Source organism: Cricetulus griseus, chromosome 2 (assembly GCF_003668045.3).
Source record: "Cricetulus griseus strain 17A/GY chromosome 2, alternate assembly CriGri-PICRH-1.0, whole genome shotgun sequence".
In the NCBI taxonomy this organism is placed as follows: Eukaryota; Metazoa; Chordata; class Mammalia; order Rodentia; family Cricetidae; genus Cricetulus; species Cricetulus griseus.
In genome coordinates, this window is record NC_048595.1 from 457,032,872 (window position 1) to 457,051,845 (window position 18,974).

General features: G+C 44.6%; 1 protein-coding gene across 3 annotated transcripts in view; it reads left to right on the forward strand.

The window, feature by feature from the left end:
* The window catches only part of L3mbtl4 (L3MBTL histone methyl-lysine binding protein 4), a 433,665-nt gene that overhangs the window by 50,473 nt on the left and 364,218 nt on the right, over positions 1-18,974 (forward strand). The gene's annotated exons all lie outside the window — the stretch shown is intronic.

Consider the following 18,974-nt stretch of genomic DNA (forward strand, 5'->3'; position numbering starts at 1 on the left):
TAACTCTGAGGTCTGCTCTATACTGTCGCCTGGTGGCCTAGCATGTGAGGGCTTTCTTCCCTGCCTCCTGCCTTCTGACTAACTGACTTCCAGTGTGCCCTGTACAAACAAGGAATTTGTACTCAAGTCCATCTCAGTCTGTACTTCTGAGAGAATCAAGACCAAAGGGCTGCAGAACTTTAAATTTTCATATATACTGGCAGTTTTTAAATATCTATTCTTCCTTCAAATGCTATGCATTCTGGTCTAGAAAGCCCCTGAGTTCTATATCTGGGTCACAGTGGTATCTATGAAAGAATGGTCTTCACTTGAAAAACACTGGGAGCTTACCTCTCTGACCATGCTCCACCTATGGAGCATGTGATAAAGTATGTGATAAAGATGACTATTTTAAATTATCTTCTTAATTAAAACATTTCCTTCAGAATTTACTTCCTAGAAATGGAGCCTGGTCTATTTCTGCTCAGTCCTTAAGACTATCTGGAATTTTCTAGTGAAGATCAAGGCCTCCAGCCACGAGGAAGAGCACTGAGTTAATGAGCCCCGTTGGGCTGACTCCACTCTGCCCTCGATCCTGTCAGCCTGCCCCTTGCTTTGATGGCTCCTGTCACCAATCACTGTTCTCACAGAGGACCCTTGAAAGAAAGAAAACAAAACCACCCTGGTTCCAGACAGCCTACAAAAAAAGTACACATCTGGGATCCAATATGGAAAGAAAGATAAACAGTGAGCCTCAGAATTTGTTTAGTGTCAAGTTTCTTGTCTCCCCAAAGTCTTGATTTTAGCCAGACTTCCCTCAGGCCAGTTTGAAATAAGGACATTTTGAACTGTAGAATCATAGCCCAGCTGCATAAAGAGACCGCTGGTGTGCTGTTTAGGCAGGGTACAGGCAAAAACATTAAAAAATATAGCTTTATGGAGCTGCAACACAAAGAAACCCCTTAAACTTCATGAAAATTGGCTAAATATGTCTGACAGAGAATCGTATCCTGAAGAATTGTAGTAAATAGAGAAAACACAATGGCAGAAATGAACACACATGAGCTCAGGCACACACACACACACACACACACACACACACACACACACACACACACACGCACACACGCACACACGCACACACAGACACATGTGCACACACATACACACACATGCATAAACACAGACACACACACACACACACACACACACACACACACACGCACACACAGAGACACACACACAAACACACACGCGTGCATGCTCGAACACACACACATAGGTGCACGCACAACACCTGGTCTCCCAGTGACTCTGGTGCACCTGCCACGATGAGGAACACGCCGCACATTCATCTCAAAACAGATCAATTCTTTTGTAACAGCCACCTCTGTGACATCTTCGCATCCCTGGAGCGCCTGAAGTAACTGTCCCCTTCACAGGTGATCCCAGGAGTCCATCTGGGGCTACACTCAAGGGTGACGAAGGAGACAACTTTCTTTTTAACTTTCCTGTTCCTCCTCTTCATTACCAATTAATAATGGTTCCTATTTAAAGGGCTCATGTGACATCCACATGTGCCAATCAAGCCAGGTTAATCAGCATTTCCATCCCATCGTTTCTTTGCATCCAGAGACTTCTAGTTCCTCTCTCTAGCTCCTCATCAAATATGGAGCAGGTTATTTTGTGAACGGCAGACATCCTGAGAGGACACCTCCATCAGGCTTCGAGGGAGATCATTTTAGCAGCAGTGACTCGGCAGCCTCCTCAGTCCCCAAGGAAAGAAAAGGAAAGAAAGCGATCACAGAGACAAGACTCCAGATTTTTCTTCAAATGCAGTTACCATCTGACAGGATAGATACGCCTGGGGGGTGTGGAAGCAAAAGTGGATTCCGTTATTAATTATAATGAGCTAAGACCACCAAGCCATTAGAAATAGTCAACACAGGGCACCCACCAGAAACACGTTTCATGCTGTTTTGAAACCATCTTTTGCCTGCCATTGGAAAAACACTATAGAGAACACCTTAAGTCTCCAACAAGCAAAACAGAAGGGTGGGGGAACCAACATCTTTCTCAGGTGTGCCAGAATAGTAACACTGTATGCAATCTCTCCCTGACTCAGTTTTCTGATCTTAAGAATGGGATAATGGTAGTATCCAAGCAGCGCTTGGCACGTGGTGTTGGCTCTGAGCAGCCTGAGTACCACCCCCACCATTGTATCAGTGTGCCAAACAGGAAAGGCAATGTAAGCCCAGTATTGCCCACTAGAGACAAATAACTAGAACTCAAAGTCCCCAGTGGAGAGAGTTCTGTTGGTAATACCCGTAGCGCACTCAATAAGCGGGATCAATAAGCCGGAAATATGCAACAGAGGTTGCTAGACTAGCATTGCTCAATTGGTGCATCAGAACTCGACCCCAATAGCTAAAGGTGTGTGGAGTTCAGGTGTGTAACAGCCAGAGATGTACTTTCAATTTGGGACATTATGGGAACTGAAAAGTAAGTTGCTACAATGAACAAATCCAGGCTCTCTAATGAGGACCTCAGGCCCTGAGGCACAATGAATAATAAAGGCTATTCTGGTGCCCCACTCTGAGCAGGGTGACTAAGTGTGGTGGAACTATTAGGACTGAAGTGTGAGGAGCCTTCAGGCTCATGGGCTGACTTGCTAGTCATCCCTTGGTGGCACTATTTTGGAGAATGGGGAAAACTTTAGGAGGTGCCTAGCTGGAGGAAGTGCTCACTCCAGCACACCTTTGAGGAGTCCGTGTGGTCTCCAGCTCATGTCTACCATGGGGAAATCCACTTCCTGTTGCACGATGCTCGGCCTCCCACGGATCCATAATCAACAGAGCCGAGGACTGTGCTCCAAAATCTCAGAAGCTGTGACCTAAAACTAACTGTCCTTGAAGTCATTCTCTGAGGTAGTTAGGTCACAGCTTCTGACAAAAACCCCTCCTCTGGGAGCTGACAGCTGCCTCGGGTCCCCTTGTGCAGTCCCGTGGACGCCCACAGCCGCCCAGGAGGTCCTCTTGTGTGGTCCTGTGGGCACTGAGCTGTCTGCCTCTTACTCAGGTCACTTGTAACCCAGGCATGCTGTCTTCTTCCTAACCACACAGCTTTGCCTGTCCTGGGCTGACTGTCCTCCTGCTCCATCTGGGGAGAAGCAACCACCCCAGGGACAGTTCTCTTTGCCTTCTGTAGCCACAGAAAGTCTTTCAGCTCTATAGGAAGACCTTCTAACCCAGGGTTACGATTGGCTAAAAATCCCTTATGTGTGCATTGCTACACACTTGGGTGTTTATGGCCTTAAAATGTTGTGCCAACAGCAGTGATCTGGACATGTGAATCACCTTAGGACTTGATGGGCTGTAATGTGACATTGTCCTTAAAATCCAGCGTTTTGGAGTTAAAGAGACTACCAATGGGTGAACTGGTCAACCCAGGTGGAGATCTGGACATGGGTTGGCGTAGGTGAGGAGGTGCCATGTGTACAAAGTCTTCACTAGATGTGAACTTGGAACAAGAGACATGGGGAGGAAGAAAGCATTATAGACAGCAATGATTGCCTGTGAGGAACCTGATCCTCAGCTACAGGCCTGGCACCCTACACGGGCATATCGTAAGTGCTCAATTAAATATTTAGTGAATGAATGAATGAATGAATGTGTCAAGGGAAAAAAAAAACACATGCAGCCTGCAAGGCTGAAGAAGGATGATGACACAAACTTTCCCAGCAGTAACTACTTAGTTTTGCTCTCATGTGGAAGCCAAGGTGTGTGTGTCTCATGGTGAGGGGGTGGGCAACGAAAATACTAGATATCTGTCTATGGTGCTTTGCACTGGTGAACTGACACAAAACAATCTTTCACCGTTTTTACTGTCTTGAACATCTAGACAGGTTTTCCATTAACCAGAATCTCTGATTCTTAATCTTCGTCCTTTCTAGCTCATCCCTCTCTGTTCTCTTTTCTCCACTCTTTCAAATCTGTGATTTATTAAAATTACAGACAGACGCTATGCAGTAATGCATTAATGGCCACAATACACCAACAACTTGATGGACTATCCCAAAACAGCAAGACAAAGGGGACTGTCTACTGCCCTTCTGCGACTGTCTTAAAGTCACCCAAATGGAACACAGCTCCGGGATATATAGTCTTCAAGGTTAGAGACGCTCAAGGTTCCAAATCTTCGTGCCGTAAATAATACTGAATTTACAAATAGCCTTGGAAAAGGTCAGTGCATTCTCTACCTTTCAGAGCTGCTCTCTTTATCTCGCACATTCGCTCCCTCCTTCATTAGTGCCTCACCTGCCTTGAAACCTAAACAGTGCTTGGAGAACAGCGATGAGACTCGTTGGCTTATCACATCGCATACTTAAATGCAGAACATTTTTAAAAGTGATTTTATTAGATTACTGTCCTTGTGCATGTGTGTGTGTGGGAGGGAAGGGGTGGAGGTGGAGGTGGTGGTGTGGTGAGCTTTTACCAGTGGAGAGGAATAAGAAAAGAGAGAGAGGCGTGAAGTCTTGTCATCGGAAAATATTAGAATTTCAAACCTGTTTTAGAAAAACAGAACCCATGTTTAAGGACTCAGTGTTCTTAAATGGTTTCTGAAGAATATGATATGAATAATTGATAAGAGGAGGTGAACTCCAAGTTCCTTCTATCCAGGGCGGGTGATTAGCATATTTTTGAAGAAACTCCCTGAAAGCAAAACCCACAGGCAGGTTCTTTCCTTTCCTGGGACACAGGGAGCTGGTGACTCATTGGGTCCTACACCCCCTGGAAGCAGAGAAGGTCAGCTCTGCAGGGAACAGCCTGGAGCTTCTCCCTTGCAGCTAAGCCTGAGAGAGCTCACTGGAGAGGAAGGCTGCATTTCACAAATACTGACTGGCAGAGCTCACCCACACCCCAGCAGGAGCATCTACCCCTGGAGACTTGGCTTGTCCCTTGTCTCCCCTCCTTCCTCCCTCTCTGGCTCTCATTTCCTCTGTCCTGTCCCTTTCCTTTCTTCCTCCTCCCCCTCCCCTGACTGCTGTCTTCCTCCACTCTCCCTCCCTCTTTCCTTTCCTCTCTGCCCCCTCCCTTTTCCTGTTCCCTCTCCCTTCCTTACTCCTTACGGTCTTCAGTCTCGCTGCAGACTGGGGCAGGCACAGTCCTGACACACACATTTAATCTCAGTATTCAGGAGGCAGAGGCAGACAGATCTCAGTGACTTCAAAGTCAACCTGATCCCTGCTCTACACAGAGAGTTCCAGGTCAGCTGACTGCACAGTGAGATTCTGCCCACCCCCAAACAAGAATTTACCCCTGAATCTCTTTCCAAGTTTATAAAAATCTAACTACACAGTTTGTGTATGAATAGATCCACATTATAGAAAATTCAAAAACTGTGTCCAACATTTTCTTGACTTCTGTTGCCATGGTTTGAATGTGACATCCCCAATCATGTTAAAAACACATTCCCCAGTGGAACAGCGTCCAACAGTGGGACCTCTGAGAAATGGTTAGGCTATGAGGGCTCCATTCTCATGAATGAACTAATGCCAGTTCTAAAGGAATCTGAGGTTTCTAGCTTCTCACTCTCTCTCATGCCCCCTCTCTTCTCCATGGGGCAATGAAAACAGAAAGTTCTCAAGGGATGCCTGATCCCTGTCTCCTAGTATCCAGAAAGGTGAGAAATGATTCCTTTCTTTATAAACCACTCAAGTGTGTTATAGTTTGCTACAAATGCAAAACAAAGACACCTGTCATCATTCCGCCCTCTCTGCCTAAAATCATTCTCAGTGACTGTGCAACCTTCTAAACCTTAAGCTCTGCAGCTTCCTCCTCACTGATGTGTGCCCTCACCTGTGAAGGATGCTGTAAACCGACAGGGTCTCCTTAAGCTGCATGTGTCACTCTGAAGCTGGCTTTTTAAATGCCTTTACACTGTACTAAAATAACAAGTGAAAATAAATTACTCTAGTGTATTTCAGACATAAAGTTTTGCAGGTCAACAAGCACCTATGTATCCAACTTACAAAGTTTGACATCAAAGTTCCGTAGTTCCTTTGCCCTGTCCCCTCCCTCCTCATGAACCATTGCTGTTCTTTACAGGCGTTCCAAGGATGCTGCAGGGCTTTTGACACTTTCACACTCTGTTAAAGAAGTTCAAATCTGGGTTAATATGGATTCTGCCGGCGTAGCTGTCACAGTTCCTTTCCACTGTTCGGGAAGACCCATTGAGTGAATAGACCACTGTCATCGGAAATACCCCATCACTGCCTGTTGTTCGATTATTTCTAAGTTCTGTTGTTTCTCTTCTTGTACATAGGTAGTGAGATAGTCTCTCTCTCTCTCTCTCTCTCTCTCTCTCTCTCTCTCTCTGTCTCTCTCTCTCTCTCTCTCTGTCTCTGTCTCTCTCTCTCTCTCTCTCTCTCACACACACACACACACATGTAGCTGTAATCCGTTTAGTTAAAAGGATTGGATTGGGGCTGAGCGGAAGCCCCTTCCTCGGGTCTCGGAGAGCATGCAGGTGGCAGGGTCTGCATGGTTGGAAAGGGAGGCCTTGACTGTCATTTGTTTCCTATGTAAGTTGTTTTCTCCAATAAAGTCCACTTCATCTTACTGGTCAAGCATCCCGATTTCCACCCCCAATGGTACATATCCCTTGACAAAGGCAGAGACATTGATCTTGGGAACTGGAGTTGGGCACGCAGGTGCTCAACTTAGGAGACAATGCCGGGTTGCTCTCCAGGGAGACTGTACCCACTGGTCCTCTGTTAGCTGGGTACAAGGATTCTGGTTCCACCATATCCTGACCAATACTTGACATTATCAGATTGCAGGGTTTTTTTTTTGTGTCTGTCTGTGCTTGGTTTGCTGGCACAAGCCTGTAATCACAGGTCTTTGAGAAGTGGAGGCAGAAGGATCTAGATTGTAGATCCTTTATGTAACCATCAAAGGCCCTCTGTGGGCTATGCAGGTGGCAGATATATTTCCTACTTCAGCTTTTCAATTTATTTTCTGTTGTTATTTTATGAAAAACATTTTTTAATGTTAAAGGATTATATCAGTCTTTCCCCTTTATATGTCTGATACATTCTGTTTTAAGAACACTTCCTCCCTAGTGGCCATAAAGGATTGTTCCTTTGCCTCCCATAAATTTATGGTTTTGCCTTTCACATTTAAGATTTAATCTACTTAGAGTCCTTCTTCCTTTGGTCTGATGGAAATAAGATCCAATTTGCATTGTTTCCATATGGATGATTACTTGACAGGGATCCACACATGGCTGCAGCCATTGTTTTCCATCAGCTTGCAAAGCCAGCTCTGCCATAACTCACCTGCCTGCACGTATCTGGGTGTGTCCGGACTGGCTGTTTTATTCCATTCAGAACGACTGTTTCTGCTACCTTGCAAACAAATGTATAAATATACATATTTAAGGGTTCAACAGTAACACAAGGTAGATGGTGTGATTGTTAGACATAGGGAAGCTGAGGCTTTCTCTAGTCAGGGTTGCCCTCTAAACTGATGACATCTTCACAGAAAGAGCAGTTTTCAGACAGTTAAACTTTAGAGTGAGTACCACCCTGTGACCTCATGTTGCCTATCGGCCTAACAAACAAAATCACATGACTCACAGATCATGAAAGCGAGGGGTCCTGAGTGTGATAGTTAATCTTTACTCTCATCTTGACTGGAGTTAGTGTCTCTGTGGAAACTCATCTCTGGGCACCCTGAGGGATTTCCTAGATCAGGTTACTTGAGGTCAATGTGGGTGAACCATGCCACAGCTGGGGTCGCAGGCCACAGAAAATGAAGAAAGTGAGCTGTGAAGCTTCCTTCATTTCTCTTTGCTCCCTGGAGGGGGAGGAGAGGGACAATGTGACCTCCTGCTTCCCTCAGCGATGCCATCCTGACCTCCAGGGACCATATTCCCTTGAATCATTAACCAAAATATAGACTGTCTTCTTCCTTCCTTCTTCCCTCCCTCCTTGGCCATAGCAATTAGAACAGATACCAGACACTGAGGTAGTAACGAGATAAAAACCAGGAAGGAGACGGAGGTCCTGTCACAGGCATCAGTATTAATGGATCTTTGCAGGACCCTCAGCGAAAGAAGCTGAAAGTCCACTCATTTGTGTACCTGTCAAAGAGCATGATCCAGCTTGAAATTGTCCCAGCCCTTCAGACTGTCCAATTAAATTTGGATAGGAAGCTCATTATGAATACTTGTGTTTCGTAATATTAAGGCCACAAGATTACCTTCCATTAAAAATTAGTTTAAACATCACAGAACAAAACCCCAAATAAATATGTCCTTGTGAATTCTCTAAAATGTTTAGGGTAAGTTGTTCTTTCCAGATATTGTCTGAATATCACAGACAGCATCTTAGTTATTCTTAGGGTTGCCCTCTGTGGAATCCTGTTCTAAACACACACCTTCTAAGCAACTGTTTCTTTTAGATTTTCAGTTCAACTGGGATTTTACAGATATTTGAACACACAGTTTTTGGCAGCCAGGAAATGATTCTAAAACACAGATTGCACCCTTGGTTATAGCCCTAACATTAACCCAAGAACACATCTATACATAATTGAAGCTTTCTTTTAAAGAGAAAAATGAAAGTTGACCAGGAGCAGAAATACAGAAGCTATAGTGACTGCTAATCACTGAAAGAAAACCTCCTTCTATGGAAGAGTGACATGTGTAAAAGACACAATACCATGGGGCTGTGGTGGCAGAAGCTGCCAGCTGCTCTCAATGAAGCTGCTTCCTCCCCTCTTATTAATGAGTCTCCATTTCTAGATGAGTGTGTCACCATCTAACCACAGGAGTGTTGTCGGGGCCTGAATTGCTGAATACGATGCCCCTACCAGAGTAGTGTGAGGTTTCCCACACATTTCAGTTTACGGAGCTCAGGGCCTCTCCCTGGACACGGCACCAAGCTTACAACTGCTTCCCTGCCCAGATTCCTACCTTCTAAGGCGTTGGGATGCTTATTTGCAGAGTTTCTTTCCACAGGAAGGAAGCTTCTTATTTAGATTGCTCCTGTTATGTAGCAAAATTAAATCTTAATCACTAAGGGCTGCTAAGCACTATCTTATTTTCATATCTCTTGTTTCTTGGTAGATTGAAAGTAGGCCTAAGTATGACACAGATAGAGGAGATGTTTGCATTTTATAGATATAGAACTGGAAGCACAGGAAAAAAAGTTAGAAGGCATTTTAAGAAGCAGCGAAACAAAACAAAATATTCCCAGACCTAAGGCTCAGGGAACATCTCAGAGGAGGGCAGAAAAGAGTGTAAGAGCCAAGGGATTGAGTTTGCTGTGAGACTGTGTCTCCTGGGAGTGCCAGAAGCTACAGCCATAAAGTCTCACCAACAGGACCACCCAGATGTGAGCTGGACAAGGATGGCACCAACGAACATGCCAAACTAGATAGGGCTAGCCCTTGAGTCCTCACACAAAGAACTACAGCAACTAAGTAAAGCTGGTGGCAAGAGAGGTGGCCTTCCCAGGGAAGAGTTCATCAATTCACTGTTCAGGCTCAAACTGTGAGCCCTGGATACATACATACAAGTTACACCATACAGACTCAACAGACTATATTTAGGAGTTATATATGCACATGTAAATACACACATAAACTCAACAGCAATTAATGGGAAAAGAGGTCAAGAATATGAAGAAGAGTGGAGGGGGCATATGGGAACATTTGGACGGTGGAAAGAGCAAGGAGGGTGTTGGAATTAAATTGCAATCTCAAGAATAAACAACGACAAGAACAAATAGAAGACACGGGGAGTCTGGAATTTGTGGCTTCTGTTTGTCACCTTTCCTCTGACCCTTAATTTGTTGTAGAATATTATTTTAAGGTGTGTGGCTTTTGCTTATGCTGTATTTGTTTAATTCTGTGACACTGTTGATCCTTTGCCTGTCTAAAACACCTGATGGTCCTAATAAAGAGTTGAACGGCCAATAGCAAGGCAGGAGCAAGGATAGGCGGGGCGGGGCTGGCAGGCAGAGAGTATCAAGTGAAGGAGAAATGAGGAGGGGGAGCAGCAAGAGAACAAGGAGAGGAGGACATCAGGGGCCACCCAGCCAGCTACCCAGCCAGCCACAGAGTAAGAAGGAAAGTAAGATATACAGAAGTAAGAAAGATAAAAGCCCAGAAGGAAAAGGTAGAATGGTTAATTTAAAAATAAGAAAAGCTGGCTAGCAACACCCAAGCTAAGACCTGGCATTCATAAATAATAATAAGCCTCTGTGTGCGATTTATTTGGGAGCTTGGGGGCGGGTCCCCCCCCAAAAAAACAGCCAAAAGAGTAATACATCCCACAACATTAATTCTCTCTAATCTTCAGAAATCAGCCTCCTGGCATTGCCACAACACAAGCAACATTGTACATTTATTGAACACTTACTAAGTGTGGGGTCAACTATATTTTTCCTGCGTTTACTCAGTTAAGACTTCATTTCTATGGAATAGAGACTAGGAATGGCATTCCCTGCTCCATCTTAAAGATGAGCACACTGAAACCAGAGGGGAGGTATCCTGATGTGGCCTGGCAGTAGTAGTCTGTGCCCTGAATTTGGGCAAATTGGCTTCAGAATATGAGGACGTCACCCTAGTCCTTGGAGTAGACGAAGGGAAATGTTTCATGGTTGAACTGTGGAATTTCTCCTACACGAAGAATAAGCACGTGGGATCTATGATACCAGAATCTGGGGCATTCATCTAGGAGTGCTTCCTCTCCATTATTGGCAAGTGTACCTTCTTAGCAGCAGCAGGGACAGCCATCTGGTTGCTCGATACAAAGGATTTCATGGCTGTAAATGTTCTCTTTGCCTCCTTATCTTTTTTGAATTAATGGAACTTCTCGGTCAAGTTGGCAGTGACCTAACTACTTGAAGACTGGGAAGATGGTTCTGTTCTGAGTTCCACATGCCTGGCACGTAGCAGGTGCTCATTGAAACGCTAACGATTACTGGATTGGTTCTCTGGATATTGCAGTGTTGGATCATCTGATTGATTGATGCTGTGCCTCACAGCCACCATTTCTCCTTTGGTAACAGTGCTCTGTCTCTTGAATGTCGTCGGCCTTCCTCTCTGGACACGTGGCTCCTCTAGACCTGAGTGGAATCTTTTCCTGAGGGGAGCACATGACCCAAGTCAGTCAAGGAGAATCTCAGGCATTGGCCATCACTACTCCAGCTGTGTAACATTAGAGGCTGCTGGAGATGGAGGATGGAGCTTGTTCTCTGTGAAAGCCAGACTGCGGTGGGGGTGGGGGGTTGGGGTGGGGGGTGGGAGGACTCACCATAACAGAGGCAGCCATGAAGTTCACACGCAGAGTCAACAATCCAACATTCCACTCATTTCTCCTTTGTTTACATCAACAACAAACTGGCATTTCCTCACTGGGGGATTCTGTGCATATCCAGGGCACAGGGCAGGAAAGGATTTCAGAAGGGGTGACAACTTTGCCATCATTTCTTGCTTGTTTCTTCTTTGTCAGTGTTTGAGAGATGGCTGGGCAGTTAAGAGCTTCCAAAGCAGGGGAGAGGGGTTGAGAGGAGAGAGAGGGGAGAGGAAGGAAGGGAGAGGGAGGGAGGGAGAGAGAGAGAGAGAGAATCTTAACATTGAAAAATCCCCCCTTCTCCCCACCACACTGGAGGTAAGGGAGGCTCCCTGGCCTTGGATTCAATGTGAAATCACAGAGCCTAGAGCCATACATGAGCCTAGGGGCTGTTGCTAAGGCCTGGGATGTGTTGCTACGGCTTTCTCTTTTTGAAGCCATAAAGGAGGACAGGAGGAATCTTAATACTTGAGGATTAGTGAGATGGGTACCAGATTCTGACTTAGAGCGAGGAGTCTCAGGTGGCCACGCTTCCCCGGAGGGGTAGTGAGAAAGTCTCAGAGCCTGGAGTACCTAATAAATCAGACAGTGATTTTCTGTTGTTTTTACAAATACAGTGCAAACGTCACAGCCTTCAGGGCTGTGCAGGATCCCCTTCTAATCTTCTCAATTCCTCATTCTTTCTTTCTTCTCACCTCTCAAAGGGAATGGCCCTCTGTTGATCTCCCCTCAGCTGCCTACCCCTTTCTTCCAGCTTCTGGGACTCCCAGGGTCCTCTTGGATTGCCCTACTATCCCAGTTTCTGTCACTGCCTCGGGGGAGGGATTTCTCTCTCCCTAAATGCCTATTTTCTCATCACTCGCCATTTGTTACAACCTGAAATGATTTGGTTTATTCATTCATTTGTCTGACAGGAAGCTTTGTTTATCTGTGCTCATTGGAATATTTATCCATCTGAGTGTTTATTTATTCTAGCAATATTTGTGGATCCTCCATGTACCTAGATCTAAGGAAAACTGATAAAGGTGTATAGCCTCAAGACTTGGGAGGACAGAAGAGACTCGTAACACTCAAGTCAAACGCCTGGTGTAGCAGGCAGCTGCCCTCGTGGGAAATGGAAAGCAGAGAAGGTGAACAGGGCAGGGAAAGGGCTGTAACTTCAGCCAGACCTTTCAACTCGTATCAGCCTGCCCAAAAGCCCACATGGCAGACAAGAAGGATGGGAAAGAGAACGGGATAGAAAGACTCTTGCTAGCATCCACCCCACCTGGAATCACAGTCATACCCCAGAAGATGTCGGAGGTAGGGGTGGGGGGGTATGGTAAAGAGGGATGGGGCAGGAAGTTGAACAGCTCTGCCTTTAACTTCATCTTCTCAAACACTCACTGCATGCACCCTCCTGCCCTGCAATGACTCCTGGGCTAGCATTCTCTGCTTTAGAACTCGTCCTTGCCTTGTGACAAAGGTGACTGTGAGACTCATCAGACAACGAGGCAGTAAATACTCATATAAAATCTAAGACGTGTGTTGATTTTGAGACTTAGTCACATGGAGTTGCACGTCTAATCAAGGAGCTATTCTAATTATCTCTAGACAGGTGAACGGGGAGAAACCATGGTTTTCATTTGTGTTTCAGTCAAGTCACTAGCCATAATTCAGGCCACCAGAAACTTGTCATCTGGAGGCCATGAAGTCATGATGTGGAGTGGTGCTTTCAGAAAAGGAGGCTGGTTCCCCTAAGTGAAAACTCCCAGAGCTCCAAGGAGCTGCAGGGCAGCCAAGTGTGCTGGGCATGGACTCCAAGATTATAGCATAAAGCCTAGTCTTCGTGTAGGGACAAGTTTTAGATGATAAGCCATGAAAATGAATTTGTACAGGGAGTGATGCTCATTATAAAATATCCCAGTGTATTTTGCTCATAAAATGTCCTATTTGCATTTAAAACCAGTGTGATGATCCCTCAAACCAAGCTAAGGACTCCAACTCTCCCTTCCTGCCAGATGCCACACTGATGGCAAAGCCATTGATTGGCTTTTGAATCACACCCTTGTCTGTTTGGACAAGACACAGGCAGTAATAGCTGTCCTTTCCTCACAGTGCTGAAAATCTAGACATTGTTGTTCAGGGGTAAAAACCTAGCAAATTGAATATCCCACAGGCTGGTGCATCTCATATAGCCCTTAAAGCACAGTAGGTATTGGCCTCTGAATCTTTTGTTGAAAATCCAGCCTGTATTTCCTTTAGATTTCTTAATGATTCACACTGTGGCGAAAGCTATTAATTATTCAATTAATCCCCCTCTGTGCTAAAATGTTTATTGGATTCTTATGCATTTTAGCTTCCTAGTTAGACATAATTGGGCAAATAAATGATAACTGTTTTTTTTTTTGAGACCCATTCATGTATAGCCTTACTCTAGGGCATAGTTTCTGAGTGAAATATTAATTACAACAAAATTGCTAACGTTATGATCCAGAGTTTACCACTGCAAACTCTGGCAGAGTAGTCACCCCAAGTTGAAAGCTGTCCGACCCTTGTAGTTCTTGGCTTTAGGGGAGCTTCGTATCTCCCACACACCCAGTTGATGAATAACGTAGTCTAACTCAGGAAGTAGCTGAGATACACGGAGGCCACATGCAGACGTTTCCATCTTGAGGAAACACTTGCCCCACACAGGGACACCCAAATGTGGGCTCCTCTTGTACATCACGTCACAATCTATTACTGCCACCCTCTTAGAGGGCCTCAACTGCTTCTCAAAGGTGCAGTCTCACACCTGTGCAAACCACGCACACCTGTGTAGCCTCTTTCGCTCCACAGAGGCTGCCTGCAGAAGCCCTTTTTGTCTTTGCCCCATCCACCCAGCATATGGAGACATGGCATTGGCCTGCTCCTCTTTAATGACAGCTCTTTTGAGAATTATCGTCACTGCTCTTTGGAAGACTTAGACTCACTCATTAGCCATCACCGGAGCTGACTGGACAGCACCTGTTATACTAGCTCTGTCTCCTCCCCTGTTCTGTGTCCCTGCCTCACAATCCTATCCCCTTGAGCTAAGGACTCTGACACAAGCCTTTGTGTCAAGACATGGTTTTGCAGGAACTCAGCCAGCTATGTGGTTGATGTCTTTTAAACCAGAACAAATATATCATTTTCTCTTCAAAGCCAAAACAGATGCAATCCAGAGAGTAAATCACTAAGCTAACACACAATCTGGAATAGAACTAATAAACTATCTTAAGAACCAGAAAATGGGCAAGGGGCAGACCTGGTCCTTTGATCCTTCACTCTCCTGGCAAATCAGACTGGGTACCTGCCAAGGTGCAGACACAGGGAATTTAAGGGAACTGTTGTTTGCCTCTCACAAAATCCTGGATGTTCCCACACAGCAAATGACTATAAAATGGTTGGATGTACATCCTACCAGATACTACCCAAGGCAGCTGTGTACCAAGCGGTGATGATTAACTCTTCCAATTCTCTAAACATGGAGGAAGTTTTCCACCCCCAGCTCCTATTGGCATTTTCTGAAAAGGCTGCATACCAGGGTTGGCTCGGTGTACATAGACCCCTGAAGCATGTAGCCATGGTCCCCTGGGAGCTAACTGGGAGTGCTGGGCGGCAGAGGACCAGGAACCCCAGAGGACCCCCGGCTCGCAGATGTGTTGATGGTGAAGGGGTCAGGGATAGAATTCTGCAACCCTCAGCATTTTGCACATAAAATTTTCAGGTAGTCCGATTTGGGATCATTTCTTATTGATTTGTATTCACCTCAGTTCAAACAGACCCAGAGGCCGCCGCATCCTGAAATTGTCCCTTTGCGCCGCACCAGGTCTGACCCTCGGTCTAAGCTCCAGTGCATCTGTGTGGATGAATGACTTCCAGATGGCCAAGCCAAGGCACACTCGAGGGTGAGGTAGCTTCTCGTCCAAAGCTGACATGGAAGCAACCTTTGGCGGGCTCGCCACTTGAACTCTGGCTTCCCTGTCACACTACCTACCTGAGTATGAATTCTAAGAAGTGCCTGTTTCCTTTATGATTTCACTGTTCACGAAACATCAAAGTACTTTAACAAAATAAATGAGATTTTGATTCTTGGTACAAAGATAAAACATCTCATGGGCATTCGTAATTAAAAAGAAGTCTTAAAAACCTTAAGCTGGGGGCGCGTCTTGACTGGCCAGGTGCTTGCTCAGCATGCACATGGCCCCAGGTTTTTAATCCCCAGAATTCCTACCCTAAAAGAAAAGTTTATTCATGTCCAAGCTCAAATCTCCTGCCCCCTTGTGTCTCAACTTTCAGTATGGTGTCACACAGAGCAAGGGAATGCATGGCAGACATGACCACTCCATTTATCCAGCACCGATGGGAATACAAGAAGCTGACAAATTTGGGCTTTACAGGTCTTGGAAATCGTTTTATAAAATGGTAGCCATTTTGGAGGAGTAGCTATACTAATATAGTACATTTTTTCTTCAAGTCAGAAACAACATGTAGTGATCCTTTTTGACTGATGGTTGCCAGCAAACTTACATTGTGTCCTATGCTTGACTGTGGTGAGGCCATGTTGGACAGTCCTTTGTACTGTAACGAAGATCAGCGGGCTGACTTTCTATGCTTGTTTCCCGTTCCCAGTGGCTTATATTTTGCTGGTTTAGTTGTCTTTGCTGCATGACGTGCCCTTCTCCCTGCTGTCTCTGTCTTTCTCGTTTCTGTCTCTAAGATCTACTCCACCTCACTCACAGTTACACAGAGCCACACCCACTGTAACCACTGCTCTATGCAAAGTAATTGCCTGTAAAACTAGAGTCATAGGACCTGAGACTGAGTCCCTCACACCCGAGCTGTGGATTCGATGACCGGTTCTCCTTCTGAGACTTTCACTGTATTGTGGCATTCTTGGTGAACAACTTCCATGTCTGTGAGATTCCTATTCTTGTTTCTCCTGATTGGTGTTAAGTACAATGAACTTACAATTAACACCGGAATTTACTCATTTACTTGTTTTTAAAAGTTTAGTGTTTATCTCTTCCATTTGCTATTATTAAGAAAAACTTTGTGGTTTTATTTGTTTGTGCTTCTGTGTGTGTCTCTCTGTGTGCCTGTGTGCAAGTGTATGTGTGTACGTATGTGTCTGTATCTATGTGTATCTGTATGTGTGTCTGTGTGTTCAAGTATGTGTGTATCCTCTGTGTGTTTGTATGTTGTCTTCTGTGTGTATCTGTTTGTACCTGTGTGTAAATGTATCTGTTATCTGTGCCTGTGTGTCCTCTGTGTGTGTGCAAGTGTACGTCTATGTGTGTGTGTGTGTGTGTGTGTGTGTGTGTGTGTGTGTGTGTGTGTACATGTATAAAACTCAGGGGACATATTTCAGGAGTCAGTTCTGTCTTCCACCGTGTGGGTCCCTGGGATTGAACTCAGGTCAGCTGGCATGTAGCTGCAAGCACTTTTGCCTACTGATCCATCTCACTGCCCACCTACCCACACCCAGATTCTTATTTTTCAAATACATTTCACCGTGTGTATGTGAGATTTATGATGTATTATGATATGCAGATATACAGTACATTGGTTAACATAGTGAAGCAAATTAAAACACCTATAGTCACAAGACAGCTCCTTGTTTGCAACAAGAACAGCTAGAGAATCTACTTTAAAAAGTGTTTCATACTTAATACATTGTGTCCTCATGTTGTTCATTGGGTCCCTAGACTTAATGCATGTACTAGACAGTTTTATGTCAACTTAACACAAGCTAGAGTCACCTGAGAGAAGGGAACCTCAATTGAGAAAATGTCTCCATAAGCTCAGGCTTTAGACAAACCTGTAGAGCATTTTCTTAATTAGTGATTGATGGGGAGGGCCCAGCCCATTGTGGGTGGTGCCACCACTGGGCTGGTAGTCCTGGTCTATGAAAAAGGCTGAGCAAGCCATGGGGAGCAAGCCAGTAAGCAGCTCCCTCCACGGCCTCTGCATCAGCTTCTGCCTCCAGGTTCTTGCCCTGCTTGAGTTCCTTCTCTCACTGCTTTTGAAAATGAATTGCTATATGGAACTGTTAATGAAATAAACCCTTTCCTCCCCATGCTGCTTTTGGTCATGGGTTTCACCACATTGATAGTGACCCTGACTAAGCAAAGTGCTTGGCTGCTTTGCTCTATGTCTTCCCATTTCCTCCTTCCCCACCTTGGCTCCTAGTCATCACTATTGACTCTCTGTGAATATAAGTGGATCATGCAGCAATTTTCTTTCGTGTCTGGCTTATTGACTTAGCATAATGTCCTTCAGATTCATTCGTGTTGTGGCAAATGTCATGCTAACCAAAGTCTCACTGTTGATTTTTAATCTCCAGTGATTCATATTATATCAGGATATATCTACTTATGAGAATGGCATATTAAGGTCACCAACTATTATTGTTTCAGGACATGCCCATTCTTTTATGTTCATTAGTGTTTGTTCTATGAGAGTGCGAACCCCAAAGTTTGCTTCATACATAGTTACAGATATTACAGTTATTCATTAATTGTATCCTCTTTAAGTAGAACTGTTGTTCTGTCTCTTTAATTTGACTAGAAGTCACTTTAACCTCTATAATATTAGCTACACCAGTGTATTTTCAGCTCTTATTCCTTTGTTATACTGACTTCCATGCTTTCACTTTCAACAAATATGTTGCTTGGAGATCATAGATGATTAATTGCAGTTTTTAATCACAGTCAGCAAGCCTGAATCTTTTAGGTGGCCAGTTAAGGCCATTTGTACTTAGGGTTCTCATTAAGAGTGGATAGATGGTGTCTATAAATCTGTAGGTGGCTCCAATTGATGACATACTATTTGCTCTTTTCTTTTCCTCCTCTTCATATAACAAGCCTGCAGTTTGCTGACTTGGACATGGTCGGTTTTTTTCTTTCTTTCTAGTTCTCCTTTGTTCATCTGTTCCTTACATGAAATATATTACTTCCTGTATCTTGTGATTGGTATTGTCTCTTCCCCCCTTTTCATCTATGTGGTGGTTTAAATGAAAGTGCCCCCAGGCTCATATATTTGATTGTTTGGTTGCCAGTTGGTATACTGCTGGGAAGGATTAGGAGGTGTGTCCTTGTTGGAGGAGGTGTGTCTCAGGCATGGGCTTTGAGGTTTTAAAAGCCCATGACTGGCCCAATGTCTCTCTCCCTGCATGCTGCCTGCAAATCAGGATGTAAAACTCTGTTCTAAGCCCATACCTGTCTGCTCCCCTCTATGATGATAATGGACTCATCCTCTGAAACTGTAAGCAACCCCACAGTTATATTTATTCTTTTTTTTTTAAGGATTGCCTTGGCCATGGTGCCTCTTTGAAGCACCAAGATCTTCTGTGTTTAGAATTTGTTCAAATATCTTCATGCAGTGGTGGTCATGATTGCTTTAGTTTGTGACTGTCTTCAATGCCGTTACTTCTTTATTGGTTGTAAAAGATAACTTTCCTGGTTATAGCCATCTTGGTTGTCAGTTATTTACTTTGAGGGCTGGATGCTGGCAAAAACCTTATCATCAAGCTACATCTGAAACCCAAATTTGTGTTTCTTTAAAGTGAAGAACACCAATGGTGAAGTTTATGAACAATGTCAGCTGGACAACCTTGAACACAGCAC